Source organism: Natrix helvetica (assembly GCF_964273705.1).
Source record: "Natrix helvetica genome assembly, chromosome: 1".
NCBI classification, from domain to species: Eukaryota; Metazoa; Chordata; class Lepidosauria; order Squamata; family Natricidae; genus Natrix; species Natrix helvetica.
The window spans coordinates 98,058,930-98,067,272 of NC_138548.1; the positions used below are offsets into that span (position 1 = coordinate 98,058,930).

Genomic DNA, 8,343 nt, shown 5'->3' on the forward strand with positions numbered 1-8,343 from the left:
GGTGATAACCCCCTCCAGTCAATTTAATATTCCTTGTTAAATTATTCATCTTTTTTGTTTCAATCCAGCTTCAGGAAAACTTTAGAATGAGCTTCTCAACAAGGATCTTGGTAGAAAGGTGGAAAAGGGGGGAAAAAAACCTAGATTAAGAAAACCTGTACTTTTTTTTCTTTCCAAAACTTAACTTATTAAGTCAGCAAATGGTTTGAAAGGACATCAGTCCTTCTAGATAGTGTTGTAATAAAATAATACAATATAAAGTGGGAGTTACCATGCCGAGTTTATCGAGTGTGCGATTTGTTTAGCCTATTCTAATGTTATGAAAAAGAATTAAACTTCCGTTATTTTTCTTTTTTAAGTTTAAAAACATTGTTAACTCTTTTGATAAATATTATAACAACCACAGCAATAACAAAGGAGGGAGGGTTAAAAAAATGAAAGTGAGAGGGGGAGAAGCCACAAGCTCCCTACCCAGATCTTCAGGCAAATATCATTTTTACAACCATTCAATTAGCCATTCTTTGGATTAGCACCTACTTATATGCTTCATCTCCAAAAGAAAGAAGCAGTAATCTTGTTGCTATTTTCCCCTAGGGCACAGTAGGCCTTGTGTGCCTCCCTTTCTTAGTTCCTGATTTTTTTAAAAAAAAACCCACTAGAACAAAAAAATAATGAGAGGAAAATAGTGAATAATCTGACGTCATTGCAGAAAAGAGACTAGAAGAACTGAGGAAGCAAGTCTGAGTAAAAAAGAAAAAAAGAAAGAGAGAGAGAGAAGGGCCACAAAAGATCGATAAAAAGAGTGGGCGCCTGGGATGGCTGCAGATTTATCAGGACTTGGAGGACAAGAGGCCGAGGAAAGGCGGAGGAGCCTCTGAAACTAAGAAAGCAAAAGTTGAAAGAGAAGGATGGGGGGGGGGGGAGGAGAAGGAGGAGGAGAGGAAAGAACAAGAGCGAAGAAGGGCCTGTATTAAAATGTGCATGTGTGGAAAGAGAATGGGAAAGGAAGAGCACCGGGCGTGTAGAATGTGGGCGTGAGAAAGCAAAGCAGGATTTATGTGAAAAGAAGGGAGCGAGGCGAGAAAAAGAGGACAGACAGAGCAGCCTAGGGTCTGTGGGCCCGGATGCCTTACAAGAAGGGCTCAAGAAAGGAGAGACCAGTTCATGGTTGGGGGGGGGGGGAGAATGGGCGTGAGAAGAGAACTTGGTTGATGGGGCTGTGGCTATAGGCTGCCCTCCCAGATGCTCCCTTTCTCCTAAGGAACTTTCCCCCGGAACTCGGCGGGGCTGCCTTCGGAATAGACGCGCGTCGACGTCCTCGGGAGCGAGCTTAAGCCCCAAACCCGGCAATTTGGTTGATCGGAGGGCGAGGAGTCTCTGGGATCCGTGATTGCGCGTGAGTGAAGGGGGCCAAGGGAGGCCGTGGGAGGCCGCGGGGACTGAGGGCTGGAGGTGGGGGCAGGTGGGATCTGGGGCGGTTCTCTACTAGGCCTGGGCTGGAAGGGCTGCCCCATCGGGGAGAGGGGGGAACGAGCAACTCCCCAGGCCGGCGGCTGGGCTGCCAGGGGCAACCCAGGAAGGTGGGAGACGCTACCTGCCACCGGAGGCAAAGGAGAGGGAGGCCGTGACCGGGGACGCCATTTTAAGTCAGGGTTACTCCGATTTCTGGGGGGGTGGCATTAAAAAAAAAACAACCAAAAGAAGAAAAAAAAGGGGGGAAATCAGGACAGGGCACAAGTGGGGGGAGGGGGTACCAAAAGCGAGAGCCCCGCTTGACTCAGTCAGGCCGAGTGGATCTGGGCAGGTGAGCGCCTGGGCTGAGCCGGAACACGAGGCTCGTCGAAATGGCAGCCTTCCTCCGGGCGCTCCTTCCCAGGCGGCCCTCCTGCCAGGGACAAATAGGAACCGACGGAGCGAGGAGCGGGTAGGCGGACGGGCTTCGAAGGGAGGGGAGGGGGATTGATTGATTATTACCGACCGGTTCGTCTCGGAAACGAAGAAGAGCAAAGACGCGCTTCTTCAGAGACCCCGTTGGATCAATAAGTGGGGAGGAAAGGCTTTTAACGGCGAAGACCGCTTGGATAGCAACTGCATGCCCGATCCACCAGGCGGGCAGTCCGATCCCCGGGATGTGGTAGGCTCTGCCTCCGAGGAACAAGCTCTCCAAAGACGGCGGGTTTCTCCCTAGAGTCGCTCGGACGTTGGAAGCAGAGACGGTGCCAGGAATCCAGAAGGGTTTCTTGTTCCCAGAAAGAAAGAAGAAGCCCGCCTAGGATCGCAGCTTGGCCCTTGCCTATCTCACCCGGCTAACTAACAATCGGGTCCTGCAGGGAGGCGTTGCTTATTGGAGCCTGGAGCGGCAGAGCCTCCGAGGCTGCCCGGTTTCCTGGAAGTTCAGCTTCTCAGTGGGCCAGGCTCGGCTTTCGACGGGGAGCATTCGGGGCAATGGGTGGGTGGGGGTTGAGGCCAAGGCTCTTTGCGCCCGAGAAAGACAGCTGAGACGCCTCCGAAGCCCGCGAGTGGCTGTCTGCTTGTTCAGCAAAATAATAACGATGCAAAAAATAATAATAATGAATGGTAGGTTTGCTGTCAACGATAGCCGCGTCTGGATGTGACGGTCAGTGCCAGGTGAATCCCAAGCTGGTCGGTCAGAAAGGGCTGCAGGTTTGGGACATTACAGGTGTGGGAGCTCATCCGAGGAATCTGCGAGTCGGGGATAGAGGAAGATCCCCGGCCTTATCGAGGGAAGCAGCAAGTGGTAGGTGGATCGATCGTTTTGACCTTTTGCAGCGCCACGTCTGTTACGCGAAGGGGACCAAATGCGCTCAGTTACCATATTTTGTGTTTTTGTTTCCCTCCTTTTTAAAGCTCGCCCACACAAAGCAAGCAGGGGGAACGGGAGAATTGCTGCTAAACATGCGAATCGCTCAGAGCAGTTTTGGCAACTCTCTGAAGAGGGGAGACCAGCATCTTTGTTTATCTCCCGAATGCTAAATAAAGACAGAAGTGTGAATAACTGATGCAGATTGTTTCCGTACTGTCATTTGATGCCAGGAAGTGCAATCTATTTATGAAAGGAATATAAGGGGGCGCCCCCTAAGAAGGAATCACTGAATTAACTGCTCTTGGATCGTCTCCTTGCATTAAGATCTGCCTTGTGAAGCACTATTTTATAAATACCCCGAAAAGGGCTTAAAGTCCTCTTGTCCACTTCAGTCTCAGACTGAAGAGATTCACCCACACTGACGGGTCCGTTCCACAACGCCTCAGCCTTCAGGACACCGGCTGCCGACTTCGATTGAGGGGGGGAAGCCCTTGAAACCTCTTAATGCGCCGGACACCGAGTTAAACGGAGCTTTGGCGAGTTTAGCAACAATCTGCAAAAAAAAAAAAAGTTTGGAATCGATTTAACCTCTTTTTTTTTTTTTGCATTAGGCGTTTTGCAGGAAGGCACTTTTGTGTGCAAGGATTAGAGAAAAATGGAGGGCGGGGGTGGTGGTGGATGGAGAAAGGACTCGGGAAAAGAGGCGGCAGCCACTGCCCTGTTTGTGTGTTTTTTTCCTTCCCACCATAAGAAAGTTTAATATTTTATACTGCAGGGAAGAAAAGTCTACCCATAGCCACCCCGGAAAATTCTTCCAAAAAGTGAAAACGGAGCGAGAGAGAGGCGCGAGAAATCACATCAGCAAAGCGCATCCTGACGGGCTTTCTAAACGCCATTGATTGGAACAAGCTGTTCAGCGCCCCCCCTCCCCGAAGCACTTAATCTGCCTGTTAATCAAGGCACTAAGGAGCTCAATGCGACTTTTATTAGCGACTGGAGAACACAGCGGCAGAAAGGATCAAAAGACTCGCCCCCTTGATATTTGTCAAGCCAGCCTCCCCACAAAAAAAATATTTTCAATTACAGAGCAATTCTTAGCTTATCATCGCCGCGTAACAAGAAACACGCAGATGGTTTCCCCAAACGCTGCCAGGAGAGAGAAGAGCCGGCTCAAAAAAAGGCGGAGGGAGACTTCGCCAAGAGCTGCAGCCACTGCCGATTCTCAGGCTTTCCTCCAAAGCGGAGCGCTGCAGGAGGAAAAAAAAGGAACATTCCGCCGGAGCAAAGATAGATATTCTCGTCCTCCTCCTCCTCTTCTTCTCTTCCACCTCCTTTCTAGGAATCGTTTGGGTGGTTCGGAGAAAAGCATCAGAGGGACAGCCCTACATTTATCAATCCTAAAGACCGTCTGAGTGTTTTTGCCCCTTTCTCTGCGTGGATTTGGAAACGGACAGCTTCCCGTGGGTTGGCATTTGCATCCTATGGAGTAGATTGGGGAGCACTAGAAGTTCTGACTATATTCCACCCACAAACTATTTTTTTAAAAAAATAAAACATTCACCGAGGTATCCCAGTGGATGTAGGCGCGAGCAGGGGTGGATAGGTGGGATTTTTTTTGGTGCGGGTGAGTGGGAACTGAGTCGGGCCGTTCCTCCAGTTAGTTTCAATTAAGGTAAAGGTGGAGAAAACTTTCCATCTGTGAAGATCAACATTTTGATCTTGTCGTTTTTAATGCGATCGGATGGCGCTGGATGTCAACGAGATATGCATATAAAAGACTATGTGGTCAGAGGTAATTATGTCACAGCTTTTTCTCGTCGTGACAGCTGGATAAACACAATCTCCAATAAACATCTCTAATTAGGGAGGAGGACCTGCGAGGCTGGGTGTTTGATTTATTACCCATCCAGAATGTCCATTTACTGGAGAAGATTAAAGTGGACTTCCCCCCTCCTTTTTAATTTTTTTGTTTGTTCCAAAGCACCTTAAGAGATGGTAAGAACTGAAAAGCTGCAGACTTCACCCAAGAGGAGTGAATGAAAGAAAAATGGGGGAAGGGGGAGGAGGAGGGGGAAAAAGCCATTATCCCACTAATCCTTTTTCCCCTAATTAAGTACCCCCACCCAATCATCTAGATTTCGAAACACAGCTCACCTGCCTTGGGCTGCAATCCTAAACAAACGAGTTGAAGCCTTGCTGGGATTTAGTCTCAGGGATGGGCAGCTGTGCTCGGCTTAAACCAAACCCCGTTCAGAAGGTAGCCCTCCTGTACTAATCAAACTGCTTTTCAGATAAGTGGTCTTAAGGTAGCAACTCAGCAGAGTTTCCCAAGAAACGGTTCCCCCTTTTCCTCATATACTTCTTTGGTTCCCACTCTTATTCTTTCCCTTTGCAGCTGCCGCCTCCAGCAAAACAGAAAAGCAAAATCAAAACCAAACACGCCCTTCCGCTCATCTCTGGCCTACCTGTGTACATTTTCCATTGTACATTTTCCAGTGCTCTCAGTCTACCTGACTTCAGTCTACTTTTTGGGAACAAATTCCTCCGCCGGCTTTTTTTTTTAACTACCCGTTCACTTCGGGGATTCCACGGGCCTATTCATCGGACCCGAGCAAGCTTAATCCGGATGGCAACAGTTGAAAAGTGAAATCAGAGCCGCTATCTAGGCTGCCCCCTTTTCTCCAACCAGAACGCACCACCTGCGTTTTCTGCAAGCCGGGATAATTAAGTCGGGGGTGAGGCGACATCACAGGAAACAAGGCAGAGCGGTAGAATTTGCAATACAAGATTGGAAGGTCTTTCAGGGTGAGGCCTGAAGGAATTCTCCCGGAGAAAGTTCTACAGGTCAACGCTATGCGTTCCCCTCTGCCGGTTATAACTTCGTCAGAAAGCAGGTGGCCTTCGAGGTGTGGATTTTGGCGAAATTAACTTGTAGACCAGGGTCTAAAGAAGCTTTACCCCTGACGCCTGGCATTTTACTCTTCCCCTCCTTCCTCAGTCTTTTAATATAGCTGGTAGTGGAAAGCAGCAGTAGCGGAAGGCTTGCAAAACACGGCGGGAAGCTTGCACCTAGGACTTTACCTTGCTTGAAACTTTCGGGCTCCCCGAATGAATTGGTTGGCTTGCTCTGGAGCAGCAACGGAACCAAACGGAACCAAACAGAATGAAGAGAAAATGTACCGTCACCTCAAACCAAAGGGAGAGCGGACACGTGGGTGAACTGAGGCGGGTGGCTTGGCGAACGGCCGGAAGAAAAAGAACGAACGAGGCTCCAGTTGGGATTGATTCCAAACAAGCAACCCAAAAACTTCCCCGCCAGGCGAGGTTCCTCTTGGCGGCCCCGAAATGAGCGGCAAACTCCTCCAGCGGCCCCGACGGCAGAGCCCTTTAAGCCGCCCGAAGCCCAAGGCGAGCAGGGAGTGGAGCCGGAGTCCCTGTGTAACCCGAAGCGCTTTTTCTTTCTACCTCAGTGAGAATCGTTAATTATTAGGTTTTCCCAAGGAAAGCTCAAATCACTCGGACTGAGGATAGAAAATGCTACCCAACAATGCGCGCTGCATTCTTTCGTGCCTGCCTGAACTTCAGAGCTCGGAGGCGAGGACTCTCGCTCAAATCTCCAACCTTCCGTTTCCCTCTTTACAAAGCAACGCTACTTTCCCCCTGCTTGCCACCCCTCCCCAACAACACCCGGGGTGCTTCGGCGGGCGAAAGAGTCCCACTTTGGCCTCGGTTCTCCACCTCAAAGGAAGGTCCAGGCCATTTCCCTGGCTCTTCCTAGCCGCTTCCCACTAATTGCACTGCTCGGGCTACACCTGTCCAGTCAACGATACGGTGCTTCACAGAGGGGGAAAACTGACACTCTGCTTCACTAGCCATTGGCAAGCATGCAGCTCTCCTGCTCCAGAAGCTGAATAGCCGACGACGCCCAGCTCAGCCCAGACGTCAAACAAGGGTCGCAGCAACGGCACCCCCCCTTCCCGCCATAAAGATTTAACAGAGCTTTTGAGATCAGCAACCGGGCAGAAGAGGAGAGGCAAATAAATCTTCGTGCAAACACTCGCGCACGTGAATACGTGTGCGTGTGAGAAAGAGAGAGAGAGAAAGGGAGAAAGCTTTCAGACGCCAAAGAAAAAGTAAACATCCACGACGGGCAGAAAATTCGGGGAGGGAAAAAACCCCCCACCAAACACCAATTGCGGGCGTCTATCACTTTAGAAGCCTCTCTGCACATTCTCGAAAGCGACGGAATAAAGGAGCAACAAATGTTTACCTGTTAGCGGGAGGGCTGGCGGAGGCGCATGTTCCGCGGATTCCCAATTCCGCCTCTGCGAGTCGGTCACTGGCAAGTCAGATCGCCAATTTTCTACATAAGAATCTGCCACACAGTTTAAATGTCAATGACAATATATAAAAAAGAGAGAAGAAGAAGCAGCCAGGGCGCTTAGCTTTGCACTAACTTTCCCTTAATATCAGCGCCAGCGCTTCCCTCATTGGCTGGGCTGCCCCCGTGACGTCACGGCGGAGAGCAGTTAGAGCGGCTCAGCTAATAAGCCATTTCAGCCCCCCCCTTCCCTCCCCCGAGAAGGCAGGAGCTCCCAGCGCCGGGCTCGCTCACCTTCCCGCGGCCATTGCTGAAACTTCGAGGCCAGGCGAGGCGCACGTGGAGGCGTTCGGGTCTGAGTCTCCAGCCTCTTTGGGCTCGATCCGTCTTGCACGAACGGCTCTTTGCTCCGCTTCGCCGCGGACAAGTTTGTCAGAGATCGGGGCGGGGTGGTGGTTGAGGAGTGCCCCCCTCTTCCTCTTCAAAAGTACCCCGAATCTTCTTTTGAGCCTGACTTTTCTTTTGGGGTTCCTTTTTTTCCCGGTCACTCCTTTGCCCTTCCCGTTTCCGCCCCTCAGTTTTTACTCCGCTCTCTTCTTCTGGTTTTCTTTTCTTCTGTGTTACTGGACAGGAAAGTCAGCTGTGTTCCCACGGTTTAGTACCTTCGGCCAAGGAGTGTCGAAAAAGTGCCCTGGACAGGTTAACCTAGGCTGCAGATCAACTGCAGCCAAGGAGTCTGGAAGAGACGTGGCTTTTCTTCCCGGAGTCTCTAAGGCGCAAAAGACACAGACACACAAAGTCTATACACCTCTCTCCGCCCACGACTCAGCCGTCAGGGGCGGGAAAGGCCCTTGGTTCCTAGGTTTCTGCTTCTGGAACAGTCCAGCTCTAACTTCTGGAACAGTTCAAATCTAACTCGGGCTTATGGTTGGCGACCTCGGTTACAGCAAGTGGGGAGGAGGGGAGAGGAGGGCTGACAACGATTGACCGCGTTTCGCTTGCAGTGATGTCAGTGGGGATGAACGGTGTGTGTTATGTATAAAATTGGCCGGCTAAAAAAAAAAACTGGTACGCGCAGGGAGAGAGCAATTTCGAATAGAGATAACTGGACAAATTCTCATATTTCTTCGACTTTGCCCCCCCCCCCCCCCTTCCCCAGGTCTCAAAATAATTTAAAAGAGAACAAATAAGACCGATA

General features: G+C 50.4%; 1 protein-coding gene across 7 annotated transcripts in view; it reads right to left on the minus strand.

Annotated features, from left to right (window-relative positions):
* Positions 1 to 7,215, minus strand: part of PAX6 (paired box 6) — a 43,892-nt gene extending 36,677 nt beyond the window's left edge. For 6 of the 7 annotated variants that reach the window (XR_014174100.1, XM_081938401.1, XM_081938400.1 and 3 more), the window contains exon 1: positions 7,095 to 7,215. The gene's annotated coding sequence lies outside the window, so the exon portion shown is untranslated. The remainder of the gene's footprint in view (positions 1 to 7,094) is intronic. The other variant, XM_081938397.1, reaches the window with a different exon arrangement.
* Between the last annotated feature and the right edge of the window lie 1,128 nt (positions 7,216 to 8,343).